Source organism: Marmota marmota, unplaced genomic scaffold, assembly GCF_001458135.2.
Source record: "Marmota marmota marmota unplaced genomic scaffold, marMar, whole genome shotgun sequence".
Classification (NCBI taxonomy): Eukaryota; Metazoa; Chordata; class Mammalia; order Rodentia; family Sciuridae; genus Marmota; species Marmota marmota.
Window position 1 is genome coordinate 45,664,269 of NW_025999842.1, and position 17,774 is coordinate 45,682,042.

General features: G+C 34.4%; 1 protein-coding gene across 19 annotated transcripts in view; it reads right to left on the bottom strand.

Moving 5' to 3' along the window:
- Positions 1 to 17,774, bottom strand: part of Ptprk (protein tyrosine phosphatase receptor type K) — a 536,216-nt gene that overhangs the window by 468,195 nt on the left and 50,247 nt on the right. Inside the window, exon 2 of one of the 19 annotated variants that reach the window (XM_048798102.1) lies at positions 11,889 to 11,984. The exons of the other annotated variants lie outside the window; for them this stretch is intronic. The gene's annotated coding sequence lies outside the window, so the exon portion shown is untranslated. The remainder of the gene's footprint in view (positions 1 to 11,888; positions 11,985 to 17,774) is intronic. 19 annotated transcript variants of the gene reach the window in all.

Below are 17,774 nucleotides of genomic sequence, written 5' to 3' on the forward strand. Positions count from 1 at the left end.
TTTTTTTAAAAAAAAAAAAAAAAAAAAAAAAAAAAAAAAGGACTGGGGATGTGGCTCAGTGTTTGAGCACCTCTGGGCTAAATCCCTGGTGAAAAGGGGGGGAAAAAATTCATATACTGAAACCTAATCCCAAACATAATGGTATTTAGATGTGGTGCCTTTGGGATATGGTTAAGTCATGAAAGAAGAACCCGGATAAAAGGGATGAGAGCTCTTACAAAAGAGACCCTGGAGAACTCCCTCACCCTTCAACCACCTGAGGACACAGGCAGAACATGGCTGGCTTCGAACCAGGAACTGTTCCATCTCCAGATACTGAATCTCTTGCAGAAGACCTACCAGCTTCCAGAACTGTGAGAAATAAGTTTTCAATTTTTTTGAGCCACACAGTCTATGGTAGTCTGTTACACCAGCCTGAATAGACTAAGACAAATTCTGATGAAAATTCAAAAAGTGTTGTATAAACAGTATAGATTTGTGTAGTGATAACAAACACCTCGAAAGACAAGTCCTAGATTAAGCTCTGGCTAGCCAGCCTTGAAGAAATGATTTTACTATTCCCCCTTTATGTCAAATTGGTATAAAAAGTAAGGGTTCTTTTTAAGATTAAATGTAGCACTGCACATGAAAGTCTTTGCAAAATGTTGATCTCTAGGCAGAAAACATTAATATACTTTTAAGAGTCAATTAATAGCATAAGCAAGATTGAAGACAGAATGATAATGTAAAACAAACTATGCTAAGTAAGTCACTCAGAAATATAGTTTTTCCAACTCTTAATTGATAGACTAATCATATGTATCAGAAAAATAATGAAACTTAATTTCTGTAAGATTGTTCTGTGATTCAGATGTTTAGTTAATTCAGACAGGTGTTTCCTACAACCCATCTAAATTAGCCAGTTTTTATTGCAATGCTATTAAGCTGCACAGGAAAAAAAAAAATAAATGAACCCAAAATGGGTATATTTGCTCATATGAAATCTCATTACAAATTCTTATCATTAAGTACACTCATTTTCTTCCTAGCCTCATGCCAATTCTCTGCTTCTCTGACCTTGAAAGCAGAGATGCTGCAGGTGAAAACTATATTCCCACTTAGGGAATCCATCGAGATATGCTCAGAATCTGGAAATATGTTCACCTTCCAATTGTCAATTTAGAAAAATGAAAACATAAGCAACATAACCTACTTTAAAAATGATCTATCCATCTGAATATGAGCCCAGTGGCAAGTGCCCTGACTCCAAAATAGGATTCAAATCCCAACTCCTCCACTTACTCTGGGATGTCTTTGCAGGGTGACTGTACATTTCTTTCTCCCTCTCCTCTCCAACAGTAGTTGTCTCCTAGAAGTGCTAAATGGTTTAAACTTGAGGATGCATACTAAAAATTTGGTGCAATGTCAGGCACTGACAAACCCCTCACATACACTGACAGTTGTCCTCAACAGGGTGCACTCTTAGGAATGTTAGAACAGGAACAGGTAAGCAACCATGACAACTGTATTCACACTTTGTTGTCTGAAGTGAAAATTAATGGAAGAATGAAGATATGAAAGTCATTTTAGAAGAGGCAAGAACATAATTGTTGGTGGTGTTTGTCCATTACAGTGAAGAGTGAGAAATCATATTCATCCTAGAGATGGCTTTCAGGTGTCTGGACAGAAATGTCTAGAACAATTTATATAGCAAACAACACCTAATTCACCAACTTCCAGGGCTGATTCTCCCAGGAGACCTCTGTAATCCCCTGCATGGACTCTGTCATCAAAAGAAGCTGATAGACAGAATCAGGGAATTGTCACAAATTATACATCATAAGTCAAGTCTTCTCAGTTTGCTTACTATGAATCTGTCTCCTCAAAATAGAAAGTCAAAAATTGAACCCTGTAAAGCTCAAGATTTCCCTAGCAGGGAATGAGGTGACCTGATCAGTATTCTGAGAGTACACAGAAGAAACAGCCCCTTCTCCCACAATCAAGCAGGGAGGCTGAAGTCAAAATGAACTCCAACATAATGAGCCCAGCCTAATGGGAAGCTACCTACCAAGGGCTGTGGAACAGAAAAACGTCCGAAATATTTTTAGATTCAACAAAGATTTTTAACAGAAATCAAATCTAATTGATACTCTTGAGTATTAGCAATAAAGTATGAACGGGTAGAATTATATATGAAGTAAGTTACAGAATACTAAATATCCTGCACTGCAGTACAAAATGACACAAGAAAAAAACTTTGAAGCTGTGTGGTCCACACAGTATGAAGGTAAACCATAGTCTTGATACCCTCAATCATGGATGCGGAGATGAAGTCATTTAGAATTGAGGTATCCTACACACACACACAAAAAAAAAAAAAAAAAAAAAAACTTAACCAAACTATGATGGCTCTGGATTTGACCTTTCTATCCTATTGAAAATTACTAGAGTCTTTACTACTTCCAGTTGTAACCAAAATCAAAATCAGATTCAAACTTTCACTTATAACTGTCATAAAGAGAACAAATGTTATTCATTTTATCTATGTCAATATAGAAAGACAGAAGAGAATTCTTTCAAACACTTTATTATAGTCTTATATTTTTCTCTTTTAAAGTAAGCTTAAAGTTAAATATTTATATATTTTTTTCTAAAAATGTTTCTATTTCCCTTATTTAAAGATGTGTACTTTTAATAAGAATTCTCAATCCACCCTTATAATCCAAATCCTATTTGGTCCTGCAGTGAAGTCAAATGTGGGATCCTGATATCAATTTGTTGCCATGGAAATAATTGAGATGTCAATGTTTCCACATTATGATTGTACCAGAGGAGCAGATGGGCAGACAAGAGGGAAAATCTTTGGAAATATCTCTCTAATAATTAGCCAAAGTCCCAGGTACTACTCTAAATTTGCATTATTGTAGAAACTTGAACATGATCTATCTAAATGGCACAGAACACAATCAATTTCAAATTTGCTGGGGAAAATGTTTTCAAATCACAAAACAAGAAAGACTCTCCACATTCTTTTATTCATTTGATTGTTTTCTTGCTTATATCACTTTTTGTACTGCAGAAAAATATACACAGAAGTTCAGAATAAATCACATTTGACAAAAGCAAACCTTATTCCACAAAGAAAAGGAGATGTTGGGTGAATTGAAGAGACAGACTTAAGTCTTTCAACTTCTTTCTACAGTCCTATTGAAAATATTTTTCTTGCAAAGAATACTGCACTTGGCCAAATTATCATATAGTTAATGGCTTGCAATATATCTTTGCTATAAAAATGTTTGTCGGGTACTATATTTACCACTCTCTTATGAACCTGTTCCAGAAAACTGGGCACCTGAATACAAAGAACAAATTCTTTTTTGTATTCATTTTCATAGTACTTAGGCATATCTCCTGGACTAAGCTGAATAGTCACTTGTATAATCAGTTACAGAGAATTTTACCTAAAAATGTCAAGAATCAGTTTAGATTAAAATACATTTAGAGAATATGCCTGTGTATATGTGTGTATTACACATACATGCATATATTTCTAAATCATAAGGTATAAAACTGTCACTCTCCTAAATTCCATAAGGTACTGTCATTTGGAACCTTTTACTCCACCACCCACAGTGAGTCCTTTCTATCCAAAGGTGAAAATGTTGTTCTTCCCCATTGTGGGCTAATTGCACCATCTGTTTAGCCACAGTGCTATTAATGTTAACTCCTTATCACTCCCACATGCCCTGCCCTCAGACTCCTTATACTGTCAAATGTAGAGAGTAGTAGAGAAGGTACAGAAATCAGTCTCCCAATTTGAATACTCAACTTTCTCTACTGGGGCAAGACTCTGGTCTCTGTAGAGACTCCAGCACTCAGACATCTCTCAATCTCTTTAGTTTAATGGTGCAAACTGTGAAACAATTACAACAATGATAAAATCAATTGCTTTCCATCTACCAATGCTAAAACTGGAAAATATATAACTCTTTAGGAAAAGAGAAGGGCACGAAGCCAGCGAAGGCAGGTCTGATGAAGAGTGAATAATCTACTTGGCATGGTCATGCACACCTATAATCCCAGCTACCCAGGAGGCTGAGGCAGGAAGTTCACAAGTTTGAGGCCAGCCTTGGCAACTTTTGCAAGACCCTGTATCAAAACAAAATTTTAAAAAGACTGAAGATGTAGCTCAGTGTTAGAGTGCTCTTGAGTTAGATCCCCAGTACCAAAAACAATCATCTGACAGGCATTTCTTATCCTTGAAATTAAGCCAACTTGTTTATTTTCTTATTATAAAATAAAATTGATAAAAAGAAAAAAGTCTCACTGATTATGGGTATTCAGCCATATACCCAATGTAGAGATTATCCTATACTAAGGATTTTAAAATATAATCTCAAGAGCATAAACTAGATATCTGAATACTGAATAACCTCTGCATAAGTTGTTCACAATAAGAAACCATGCCATGTTGAAACATGCCTTATCATTAACACACACACACAATGGCAATTATGTGTGGTGAAGGATATATTAATAAACTTGATTGTTGTAATTGTTAGGCATATTGTACACCTTGAATTCATACCACTTTTATTGTCGACTTATAAAGCTAGAGGAAAAAAAAAAGAAACTATACTATCAGAATAATAGAGCATTTTTAAAGATGATTATTTGTTTAAATATATGAAGAAATCCATTGTGCTCTTCTCTTTATTCTTCCCTATACTCATCTCTATCACTGATAGAAAAACACACAGAGAACAAATAACAATGTTCTAATGATTATTAGAAATAGTTCATTAACTATTAAAGTCCACAGAATTAAATACACATAGAAAGCTATTCTCTTAGCTTGAAAAATGGAACATTTAAAATGGGTGCTATGGGTAAAAAGTACTCAGAAGGTAGGAAGAGATTAATGATAAAGTGTGTTCAGATGTTTGGCAACATTCTCATCTGGAAAATGAACATGAATTTGATTCTCTCTATATTCCAGGTCAAGTTCTAATACTTAATAAATAAAAACATCTTCTTATAATTGGATTAATACTAACTAATACACTTGGCTTCAATAAAGTTCAGGACATGATACCAAAAATTTAGCAAAGTATATCGTATTCCATAATTTTCATAAGAAAAGGGGGGTGGGAAGGCAAAAAAATCCATAGATACCAGTGCTCCTTTGTTCTTTCTCAACAAGTCCAACTGTGGGAGTCCATTGCCCACCATCTTGGTCCATTCTGATGACACTGCAATGACCTAGAAACCTTTGTACCCAAAGCTGCCACTGTAAAACAAACTGCAAAACAAACTCACAGCAGCAACAAAAATGGAATCACTTGGACTAGTGAAATAATACATGCTCAAAGATTGGCCCTGCCCTCTATTGAAGCTACCAACAGTCTAGTTAGTATTGTTCTTTAAGTTTAAATTCCTCTAGGCTGGGTATGTAGCTCATTGATAGAGCACTTGCCTAGCATAGGCCCTGGGTTCAATCCCCAGGACATCATGCATGCGTGCATTAACAACTAAATACCCCAAATAATAAACCTTCATGAGTCACCCCCCCGACATGCACATGCATGGGGGTGGGGCAGGGGTTTATCATAGTTCTGGGAACCCAACCTGGGCCTTGACCATGCTAGCAAGTGCTCTACCACTGAGTTAAACCCAGAGCCCAAAGGTTTCCATTTCTAATAAACAAGGCAACCATATTGTTTACCTTTTAGAGTAATAATACTGAATTAATAACTGTATAATCCATTGGGAAAATGTACAGACATAACACATTGCTGATTATAGATTCATTACATCATCAAAATGTCCTTTCTCAGGCTGGGGTTGTAGCTCGGTGGTAGATTGCTTGCCTCATTCACGTGAAGCCTTGGGTTAGATCCTCAGCAACAAAATAGATAGATAGATAGATAGATAGATAGATAGATAGATAGATAGATAGATAGATAGATTAAAGATATTGTGTCCATCTACAATGAAAAAAATACTTTTTAAAAATATTCTTTTCCTCCTAAATCATTATAGACAAATATAGCTGCAAATCTGTGGATTCCTTGTCCGTGCAGTCATTCACATAATTCAATTATCTATTAAATTCTTCACTTTGAAGGAATAAAACACAACTGCTCTCTCAGTGCAGCTGAGAGAGAAAATGAGGAAGAAAACTTTCCCTACTGAAATCATGGAACCTCTGAAGGGAATAACAAGAACCACTGAACTTTCATTTCTTAGTTTTTCTCACTTAAGGTCAAACCAACCGAAGTTTAGTTTTAGAGTTGTTTACTTACATATTTATTTTTAAGTTTGGGAAAGTATCTCAAAATGGAGAAACAATTAGAGGGACAAATATAAAAATACCATTGACTTAAAATATTGCAGTTTATGGCTATCTTTAAATGGAAATGACAGAAAAGAAAATGCAGCTTGATAGAAATTGAAGAATGACTCTTTAGTACTAATCTTTTTTTGATTTTTATAATGGACCAATTTATTCAAAGTGTTTCTCTTCAGCACACAGACCCTGCATTGTCCAGGGTTGTTAAGAAAAAAAAAAAAAATACATGTTTATACACTTGTTGTATAAATAGATTTGTGTAACCACCTTAAGAAAAAAGATTTTTTCCTTTCATTATTCTTCTTTTGTGTATATGAAATCCAGATGTCCTAAAGAAAAACACAATTCATCGGATGTTAGAACATCATTCAAGTATAAAGAAATAAGTAAAAGCTATAAAAAGGCATTAAAATCACACTTAAATACATTTGACTAACAAGTCCCCTTAGGGGAAAAACTGCATTAAAATAACAGCTCTGCACATATACCAATTTTAAAACAGGGATTGTAACTGCTTACAAAAAATCCAACCTACAATGACCTATTTCTTTTCATTTTTTTAAGATAAAAGCACATGACCACTATTAACATTAACAAAAACATATACTTTAATATCTAGGAAAACTCAAATTTGTCCTTAAAAATATAAAGGGGAGCAGACTACCAAACAAGACCAACAGAGGACACTTCAATCTCCTAAGCATAATCTTGTGCTTATTATTCAATATCTATTGATATGTAAGTCACATTCCATAAATTCACCCTTTTAAAATATACAATCCAGGGTTTTACTATATTCAGAACTGTGTGAAAATCACCAGTATCTGATTTTACACAATCCTAAAAGAAACCAAGAATGACCAGGTGAGGTGGCATATGCCTAATCCTAATCCTTTAAGGAGGCTGAGGAAGAAGGAGTTCAAGTTTGAAGACAGTCTTGGCAACTTAACAAAGACTCTATCTCAAAATTAAAAATTAAAGTGGCGGGGGGCTAGGGATATGGCTCAGTGATAGAGTACCCCTGGATTCAATCCCCAGTACTTCAATCAATCAACAGGAAAGGGAGAACTATCAGTAATCATTCCCCACTTGCCCTCTCCTACTACTCTAGGCAACCACTCACTTTCAGTCTCTTTGGATTTACCTGGTGTAGACATTTCATATATAACTGGAATTATGTGGTATATGGTCTACCATGCCTGTTTTCATCCACATAGTGTAATATTTTTGAGGTCTGTCTATGTGGGAACATTTTATCAATGCTTAATTGCTTGATGCTACTGAAAAATATTCCATCTAACATTTATTATTAAACAGAGTTTTAGGAGACTTTTCTGTTTTCCAATTTCAGGTCCCCGTGAAAATATTTTTTTAACATTTATTTTTTAGTTTTCGGTGGACACAACATCTTTATTTTATTTTTATGTGGTACTGAGGATCGAACCCAGCGCCCCGCGCATGCCAGACGAGCGCATTACATCTTGAGCCACATCCCCAGCCCTGAAAATATTTTTTGAGAAGTAAAAACAGAATGAGCAAGAATGTGTCCTAAGATAGTTGGTAGAAAACAATACAAGAATCTAGAGTGGCACTCTCCAACAGAAATATACCCATGTGTGTAATAATTATAAATTTTGTAGAAGCTGTGTTTTAGAAAGAAAAAAAGCACATGAAATTAATTTTACCAGTACATAATGTAATCCAAAATATCACTTCAAAGTGTTAACAATATAATGTTACAGTTATTAACACTTACCATTTCCACTGTACAACTTCTATTTATTGCAGATTGTAATTTAGATTGGCCACTTTTTTTTAATCTTTATTTTTATTTATTTATTCATTTTATGTGGTGCTGAAGATCGAACCAGGGCCTCATGTGTGCGAGGCAAGCACTCTACCACTGAGCTATAATCCCAGACTCCAGACTGGCCACATTTTAATGGCACAAAAGGTTTATGTGTTTACTTGCTACCATTTGGATAATACAGATGTAAAGAGTGGAGAAACAGGAATGAGACCCAAAGAAAGGTAGGAAAGGTTAGGAAAAGATGAAGGGCATGGCTAAGTCACAGAGTGCTTAGCCGGCATGCATGAAAGCCTGTATTCAATTGCTGTACCACAAAAATAAAAATAAAAATAAAAATTTTTAAAAAGAAACATAAATGAAAAAAGAATAGAGAATAGAATGCAGTATTGTAATGAAAGAGGTAATTTTTACTTTAAACATTTTTTTGAATCCCACATGTATACACTTATTACAATGCAACACCTGGTAAACTGTTGACTGTTTGCCAAGAATTCAGTAAATAAGGTAACAATATGTCTATCCTCAATAAACATAAGATCAAGAATAAGCTAGAAGGTGATGTGCCCTAGAATTGCAATGCAGATAAAGTGATACAGAAAGGGTTTAGAAGTAGTAGAATTTATCCAGAAACAGAGAATCCAGGTCTGCCCTTCTAAGGTTGTCTTACACACACACACACACACACACACACACACACACACACACACTCATGTGCATGCACTTTTTTTCTCTCTCTTTCTCCGTCTTTCTTCCTCTATCATCCAATCAATTAATCAATTGAATTATAACATTTTAAAGTCTGCTTGATTCTGGGGTATCTTTGCACATCATGAAACTATAAATAACAACTATATATTGTATATTTCACAAAGCAAAAAAGGGGATCTTGAATTGTTTTACCATAAAAAAATGTTGAGGAAATTAATATGTTTAACCTGGTTTAAACATCACCGTGTGTGTGTGTGTGTGTATGTGTGTAATTTTTGTGTGTATGTATATCAGTTAAGATTTTTACTTTTGATTTTTAAGAGGAAAAAAAAAAGCATCTATTTGATACTAGTTTTCTTATTACTTGGAAGCCACCAGCATACTAATCCCAGCATGGGATTCATAATCAATTTAGAATTTGAATCTCTTATGTGCTGAATGTCTCTGTTATATATTCACTTCTTCAAACTTATAAGGTTTCAATTGATCTATCTTAATGCCACATGTCTAACACTAGACTTATTGGTATATACTTCAACATTGCAGATACTTTTTATTTCTTCTATGTTGGGGACTAACAGGGCCTTTCTCATGCAAGGCAAATGATCTGCTACTGAGCTACACTTTCATCCTCTCAACAACAATGATATTCCATTCTAAGTAGAAAACAAGTTTATTTTTAAATTGTGTGCCCTTTCAGATGGCAAAAAAATTAAGGTAGCTACTAATTAAAAAGTAAAAAAAAAAAAATAGAAGCATTTTCATTTAAATTTTATTTACCTTTTACAAAATAATTCAGCCTTCTCCATGAAAGCCAAATTTTACTTTTAAAATAATGGTTCTACCCATGAATTTCCATGACAAATTTAGAGATAAACTAAATTATATCTGGAATCCAAAGCACATATTCATTATTGCATAACATTTTAGGCAACAAGCCAAATTACAATAAATTTTAAAAAAAAAGTTTTATATAATCTTTATGTAAATAAATGGTTGCTTCAACTGGGAAATCATTTTAAAAGTCACAAATCCAACTATCAAGTCAGAGGGGCATTCTAACTCCTACATAGGGAGAAAATGTGAGGTCATAAATTAGATAAATGCTGGTATAGAAGCCAAAGTAAATTCCTTCAAATCCCTAGAACTTGTGAGAAAGAAAAGAATGTATCAACATCACCAAAGTCCAAGTTTGTGATCTGCCCTAGGAGATGGTAAGGGAAGTGCAGAGCTAATTGGGGTAGAGTCAACAAAGCAGAATGCTGACATCTGTCATACTGATAGAACTCTAAATCAAAAGTAATAAATTAATAATTTTTAAGATCTCATTATTTTACATACCACAAGAAGTCCTTTGGAGGCTTAATCTTAGTTAAAAAAAAAAAAATTAGGGAAAATTGCAATAGGACAGATGGCCACACAATGGTGGCAGCATTTCCCAGGAGATACCTGAGATATTAGCATGATAAACTCTTTCAACATGAGATGAATAACACATTAAAAAAAAAGAAAAAGAAAAAAGAAAAACTCCAATGAAGTTAAGATCATTCTGGTGGGGAAAAAAAAAAAAAAGAAAACAACAACACAGCAAACTCACTGCAGGTCTGTCTGCAGTAGTGGGAATAAGAGAGGTCACAAAGATGATAGAGGAAAAGATTAAAGCCAATCTAGTCTCTTTTTCTTGGGCTTCTTCTTTGCACTGAATAAAGGTTTGGGATTTTGCCATGGGCAGCCCTACAACTGCTCTGATATATTAAATGTTCCCATGCAAACCAAATGTGACCTTCAATAAAGCAATCATATCGAATTTCTAATGACTACTAATTTGATGACTTAAGCCAACTGAAGGTACGGAATGGGTCAAAGAACAGTGGGGACAGGAAGGGGAAGTGATGATTCAAAAAACTGGTCCTTAAGAAGTCTCCAGGGGCTGGGGATGTGGCTCAAGCGGTAGTGCGCTCGCCTGGCATGCGTGCGGCCCAGGGTTCGATCCTCAGCACCACATACAAACAAAGATGTTGTGTCCACCAAAAACTAAGAAATAAATATTAAAAAATTCTCTCTCTCTCTTTAAAAAAAAAAAAAAAAGAAGAAGAAGAAGTAGTAAAAGTCTCCAAGCCTCGGGATGTAGCTTAGAAATAGAATGCTTGCCTAGCATGTGTTAGCCCTGGGTTTAATCCCCAGCACTGAAAAACCGAAAGAAAAAAAGAAGAAAAGAAAGTAAGTCTTCAACTACTAAATCATGAAACAAAATATTTTGGGGGGGGGCTGGGATACTAAGGATTGAACTCAGGGCCACTTGGCCTCTAAGCCACATCCCCAGCCCTGTTTTGTATTTTATTTAGAGACAGGGTCTCATTGAGTTGCATAGCACCTCGCTTTTGCTGAAGCTGACTTTGAACTCAGGATCCTCCTGTCTCTGCCTCCCAAGCAGCTGGGTTTATAGGCATGTGCCACCAGGCCCCACATGAAATAAAATCTAATATAAATCCCAATAAATTTTTAGTAAACAAGCAGATTATTTTTCTAATAGGACAAAAATAACTCTACATATTTGAAATCAATTTTGTGAATATGTCCTTTAAATTAAAAATTAATTTTATTACTAATATTACGATATAAGTAACTCAATTTAAAAACAATTAATGAAAACTATATCAACACTAATGGTAAGATCTTTGGAAAGATAATTACTATGATAATATATTTAGAAATTCTTAGGGTTGTGTAAATATAACCAAATCTATTTTTTATACCATGAAAAAAATACTACAAAATTGTGGAATCTCTTTTTTACTTTATTTTTAATAATATAATTGATAAGTTGCAAAGGTCAAGTTTGCTTCCAGGTACTAGTTTACTATTAATGATTTTCAAGCTTAACTACATTATCTGCCCAGAATAAAATGAAAATGTGGGCCCTTTATTCAAAAACCAGGAAAAAGTTACTTTGCCTTTTTTTCGAGTTGTCTCAACTTCTCATAGGATTTTTTAATTTGGTATTGAATGTCAAGCTCTCCTGGGCATGGGGATACTCACAGGGTGATGACAGACCCTCCCAGGCCCCTGGTGATCTGAATTATAAGCCTTAGGAAGTTGCCTGGCTCCCCAGTTGCTGTGCCCAAACCCTAGAGACTGAGGAAGGCAAAGAGTCACTAGACTGGTCGCAGAGGGGAGAGCCTAGATCCCATCCCAGGGAGGCAGTGATCCCCTAAAGGCTGCGGGGAGGCTACTGAAAAGTGAGTTGAGGGTTGAAGCCTCAAGCTCTTGGTCTACTGTCCCATGGTGCTTCATTTCCAAAACCTAAATCAAAGGTAAAATCAGTAGGCATTTGAAGGAAACAAGCACTGGACATTAACCCTGAGCACAAATCCTTTTCTGGGTTTGGGCTGTGTGTGGCTATACTGGTTGCCTCTTCCCACAGCAAGTCCTCACAATTACTCAGACTAAAGGAAGGAATTACTGAATAGTTTTTGTTGTTGTTGTTTTGTAGCAACTACTTCTAGTTTTCTTGGTTGAATCTGTCTGCAGACTATATACTGCCAAGCCTTTGTCAGTGCCACAATTACAAATAGGAGAAACTTAAAAAGAAGAAAAACACACTAGATACACAATATCTTCCAAAATTTAAAAAAGATAATAGCATTGGTCAAGAATAACAAAAATGTTTATACCAACAAATAACTATTTTTTTTTTTTTTTACTAAAAAAAAAAAAAAAAAAACTATTACAACTGATGTACAAGAACTTCCTCCTGACCCCAGGGTAACAACTGTCAGTAGATTGTCAGTAAATGAATTTCAGGCCTTTGAAATGTCAGAATTACCAGAAACATGGGACTATTACATTTCTAATAATTAGGGGAGATGGATAACAGGGTGGGTGGTCAGATATTTGGATATTTTTAAAATAGATTATATTTTATTTAGAATTTTTTTAAAAAAAACTATGATTCTGTGAGTACAAAGGAAAGAATATATGGTTCATTCTAACTGGCATGCAACTGAATATACAATTAAAATGAATCAATAGATAAGGTATGATGCACTTAAAACCAATGCATACATTATTCTTTGAGCTAAGGCTCTTAATATACATAAAATTTAAGTAAGACAATAAAATAATAACAGATAAAATAATAATATACAGATGAAAAAATAATACAGATGAAATATACCCTGAAACAATGGTAGCAAGGCTAAAGTTAAGAATGAACTAAAACTGAGACCTAAAAACAACAAAAGAGACTTACTATTATGTTTTGGGCAAAAGGATTTAAAACGTATGCCCACATCAGGGCAGTAACAGATGGTATACCATCAACACTGGCAAATCCTTATTGCTAACATCATTCAGTTTGAATTTGAGAATGTAAGATAAATATCGCCAAATGAAGAGAAGTAGTAGCAGGAAGTCCTGAATACAGATGGGAATTCTGTAAGACAGAAAATGACCACTTCCAGTAAGTTTCAACATTCACTCCCAGAAGAACTACACTCTGATAAGAAAATCTGTAGGTTTGTTACCTCGTCCAAGGTCACCAGGGATTGTTGTGTTACCCATGCAATCTATATTTCCGGCACTCGTTGCTCCTGTTTCAGCCAAATTAATACAAATGATCACTCCTGACTCTTCTTACTCTTGGGTCCCATGATGGATACCTACTAGTTTTTTCAACCCTCTGGTCATGCTCAGATTTCATTTGCAGATTCACAGTCCTCTCATTACCCCTTGAATATTGAGATTCCTTATTAGCAATAATTGCTTCAATTAAAACCTAATATAACTGTTTCACTGAAGTTAAATTCTCTAATTCAGACATATCCTTTGCCCTCTGGTCCGACCACCCAATTGATCCCTATGACTTCCCTATCATAAAAGCATTCCAAATATACTCACACACATTTTTAATCTGTACCCCCATTCTCTGTCTCAAATGTGTTCCTCTTGAACTCACAATTTCTACTAATATTAACAGGTTGGTATGGTTATGCTACTAAATATATATGCATAATACACACTTGGTCTTAGACAAAATTTCAGTCTGACTGTATCACATGAATCTTAAATTTCAAGCTTTTCATTAACTCCATTAATCAGCAGGAGTTTATCAGGACCCTTACTTAAATGCCTGTCAATACCACAGCTTCTTTCTTACCATGTAATGTTTATTTTCACATAGTCTAATTTGTCTCTGTCCAAGAGGAACCTCCTCTCACCCTCCTCTACATTTTCATCTCAAACACTTTCTCCTACTCTACTCTGTGAACTCAAGCATCTTCACCTAGAGATTTTATCTATTGTTCCTTCAAACTAGAATAATTTGCTCTTACCTATTTTTCATCCCCCTTCTCTTTATTAATTCTTATTTATCTCTCAGATCAAAGCTCAAGTTTTTAGTGCATTTTGTCAGATGTACAAAACACGATGTACCTGTCTTTCACTGCGCACACAGATTTAATGTGTAATTAACCAATTAATATGTCCCTTTTCCTTTAGAGTCTAAACTTTAAGAGGCTGGAAACCAAATTTGCTTGTATTTAGTATCTCACTATCTGCTAGGCAATTAGTAGACACTCAAGTTCTTGTCTGATTTAAAAAGTCTTAGTTGACAATGGAGCAGACTTTTTTTTTTTTTTTAATGATGTCTGAATTACCAGACTAAAGTGGAACTCACAATTTCTACTAATATTCACAGCCTGGTATGGTTATGCTACTAAATGTATATGCATAATACACACTTGGTCTTAGACAAAATTTCAGTCTGACAGTATCACATAAATCTTAAATTCCAAGCTTTTCATTAACTACATTAATCAGCAGGAGTTTATCAGGACCCCTACTTAAACGCCTGTCAATACCATAGCTTCTTTTTTACCATGTAATGTTTATTTTCACATAGTCTAATTTGTCTCTGTTAAGACTCCTTTCTTTCTGTGTTCATGTTTATATTACTGTTCAATCTATTATCTTTGAAGTTTCGTGAGTTGAAAATTGTTCTGGAATAGATTTAAAAGATTTCACACCACAACCACCAGCAACTGCATGACTTCTAAGAATGGTATTCAAACTTCGTTGTTGGTAATTCACTTCTAGACATGTACACATACCCACAAAACAGACTTCTACTTTTTCTCTTTTATTTTCCCTTAATTACCTCTCATCTAACTATTCTTTGGTTCTTTCCTTTAATCAGAGTTTTTTCTATCCCTTTGAAAATTTGCAATGTTTCTATTTCAATCAGAAATAATTTCCCCAAACCTTTATACCAAATAAAAACACTGCCCCAGGCTGCAGGAATTCAACATACACATTAAACACTTTCTGAAAAAGAAAATGTCTCAATGTATCTGATTTTACCAACACAGGCTGAGTTCCTTTTCCGCAGAAGTTCCCTTTGATAAATTAAACTTGCAACTTTAAAACATGGTATTTGGTGAATAGTGATGATAAATGTACTTTTCATGTTTGCAGAAAAATTAGGTCACAATATCTATGGCAAGATTAAGAAAAGTAGACCAGTATCTAACCTTGAAAAAATAGAATTGGCCACTATAAATGGATGCTTTCCTCCATTTACTTTATCTAGTCAGAAAGCATGTATCAAACTACCCATCGAGAAACAAAAGATTATCTTATGTACTTAGCTGGAGATGTATGCCAAGGAAGGTGCTATTACAAATTAATAAAGCAAGAACACACACAAGTAGAGCTTGCCTGAGTCCCTCAACTTCTAATAATCTTCAGCTACCTCCAAAATTTATATTCTTACCTGGAAATCCACTACACATCCAACAAAATAAAATGCTGGCCATTTCTTGTATTATTACAATCTATGAACACCCTAGAATAACTTTGAGCAGATGTTCAAACACAAGACTTAGGAACATAAGATAAAACAGGAGTAAAACAATCAAATAAATGATGTATCTGTGCCTCCAAACAAATAAGCATTTGGCTCCTTTTACACCTATTTTAATATGAGTATTCAAATTCCTATAATGGTTTGTATCCTAACACCTGGAACCAGTGAATAAAGGAGGCTTTGTGACTTTTGTGGCAAAGAAAGAAATAAGGTTGTAGAAGAAATTAAGTCTACTGATCAACAAATTTTGAGATTGGGAAATTATTCTAGATTACCCAGGTAAACCCAGTGTAATCCCAAGTGTCCTTAAATGTGGATGAGGGAGACAGAAAAGGAGTAAGAGAAAGATGGCAGTGAAAGTGTGGGAAGAACTCAACCTGATATGGTTGACTTTAAAGTGTTGTGTGCCAAGGAAGTTGGTGACTTATAGAAGCTAAAAACAGAGAGGAAATGGATATTCCCTAGAGTCTCAGAAGACACCCACACCATAGACACCTGAGAATAGATTTGTGTTTTTAAGTCATTAACTGTTTGTTGCAAATCATTGAAACAGCCATAGAAAATATAATACTTCTCAATTAGCAAAAAGTAAATTATACTTCCTGCTATTCTTAAACATAATAATAAACTCACCATTTTGTTCCTTAACATTTATAATTTAAAAATAAATGCATGATCTACCTAAAAGAATTAGTTAAGTTACTTCTCCTTAGGTCTCATTTTCTTTCTTTCTTTTTTTTAATGGAGATTATTTGGATGTTCTAAGGTCACTTGGATCTCTGATGTTCCTTGTGGGTTTATCTCCTGAATGCTGAATGCTATTGTTTGTGCTTTGAATTTTCCAATGACATCATTTTGTTAACATCTAATGAGTTTTTAAACAAAAGTAGTCATGTTAAAATAAATCTAATGTAACTTCATAAAATTATTCATAATAACCTACTTTCACTTTAGATCTGTGAAAATTATTTGCTTTACTATGCCACTTCTCTTTCAAAAAGACTGAGGTCAAGCAAGAGAATCCTTCAGTTAATACTTGAAGGTAGCTTTTTTCTCTCAGCAGAGGCAAGACACACACACAAAAATCAATATAGTATAGAATTTTGCCTTTAAATAATTCTTAACTTGGAGATCTTTACTGGTTCAATAAGACATTACCTAGAATAAGGAACAATACATCTGTTTTTTTTTAAATGGCTAAAAGGCCTTTGTTGTGACTATAACATGTCCTGATCATACTGCTTAATGTCTATGGTTAAGGAGAAAAAAAAACTCCTCATTTTTATAGATTTTGATCACATAGTGAATTGCTATCTCTTAAAAAAATGAGGCGAAGGAAAATTGGGGGGTAAGGAAAGTTAAATATATATAACATAGGGGCTAGATAAGGAAAGTTAAATATATATAACATTAGGGGCTAGGCTATGTCTCCTATAAATCTGAGGATTATTTTTTAAAGAAGAATACATAATGCTTTCAATAAACATCCTGAAAGGACATCATTTAAAAGTAAATTTTATGCAACAATGTTCTCTTGACTTTAAATGAATTTAGTATTCCTGGAAGTGACTGACAGTCAAGGTCAATGGTAAAAAAACAGTCAAAGAATACATTTATGCAACATTTTTCCAACTACTGTCATAAATATGACAAATACTGAAGATATTTTGCAGGAGGCCCAGTTTTCTGATATAAGCACTGTGAAAGATATTTTCTGTGTACAATACTACTCAACAAAATAAGATGTTTAATTTTCAAGATATCTGGAAGTACAAAATGGGTCAGGAAATGAATAGCAAAAAGAAAAATACATGGGCCAAAGGATTTCAAATCTGATGGAAAATTAACAGAAAAGGGTTGGGACAATCTTGTTCCAGAAGAAAACCAATAAGGGTAGAAAGTCGTAAGGAAGAGTCTGGGATAAGGTGCAATAGAGTCAATACAGATGAATAAGGGCTGTATTATATAGTCCAGAAAGGTCTTAAAGGGAAGCTATTATAAATTAATGAGAAATGTAAATCAGAAACAGCTTTAAACAACCTCAAAAAAAAAAAAAAAAA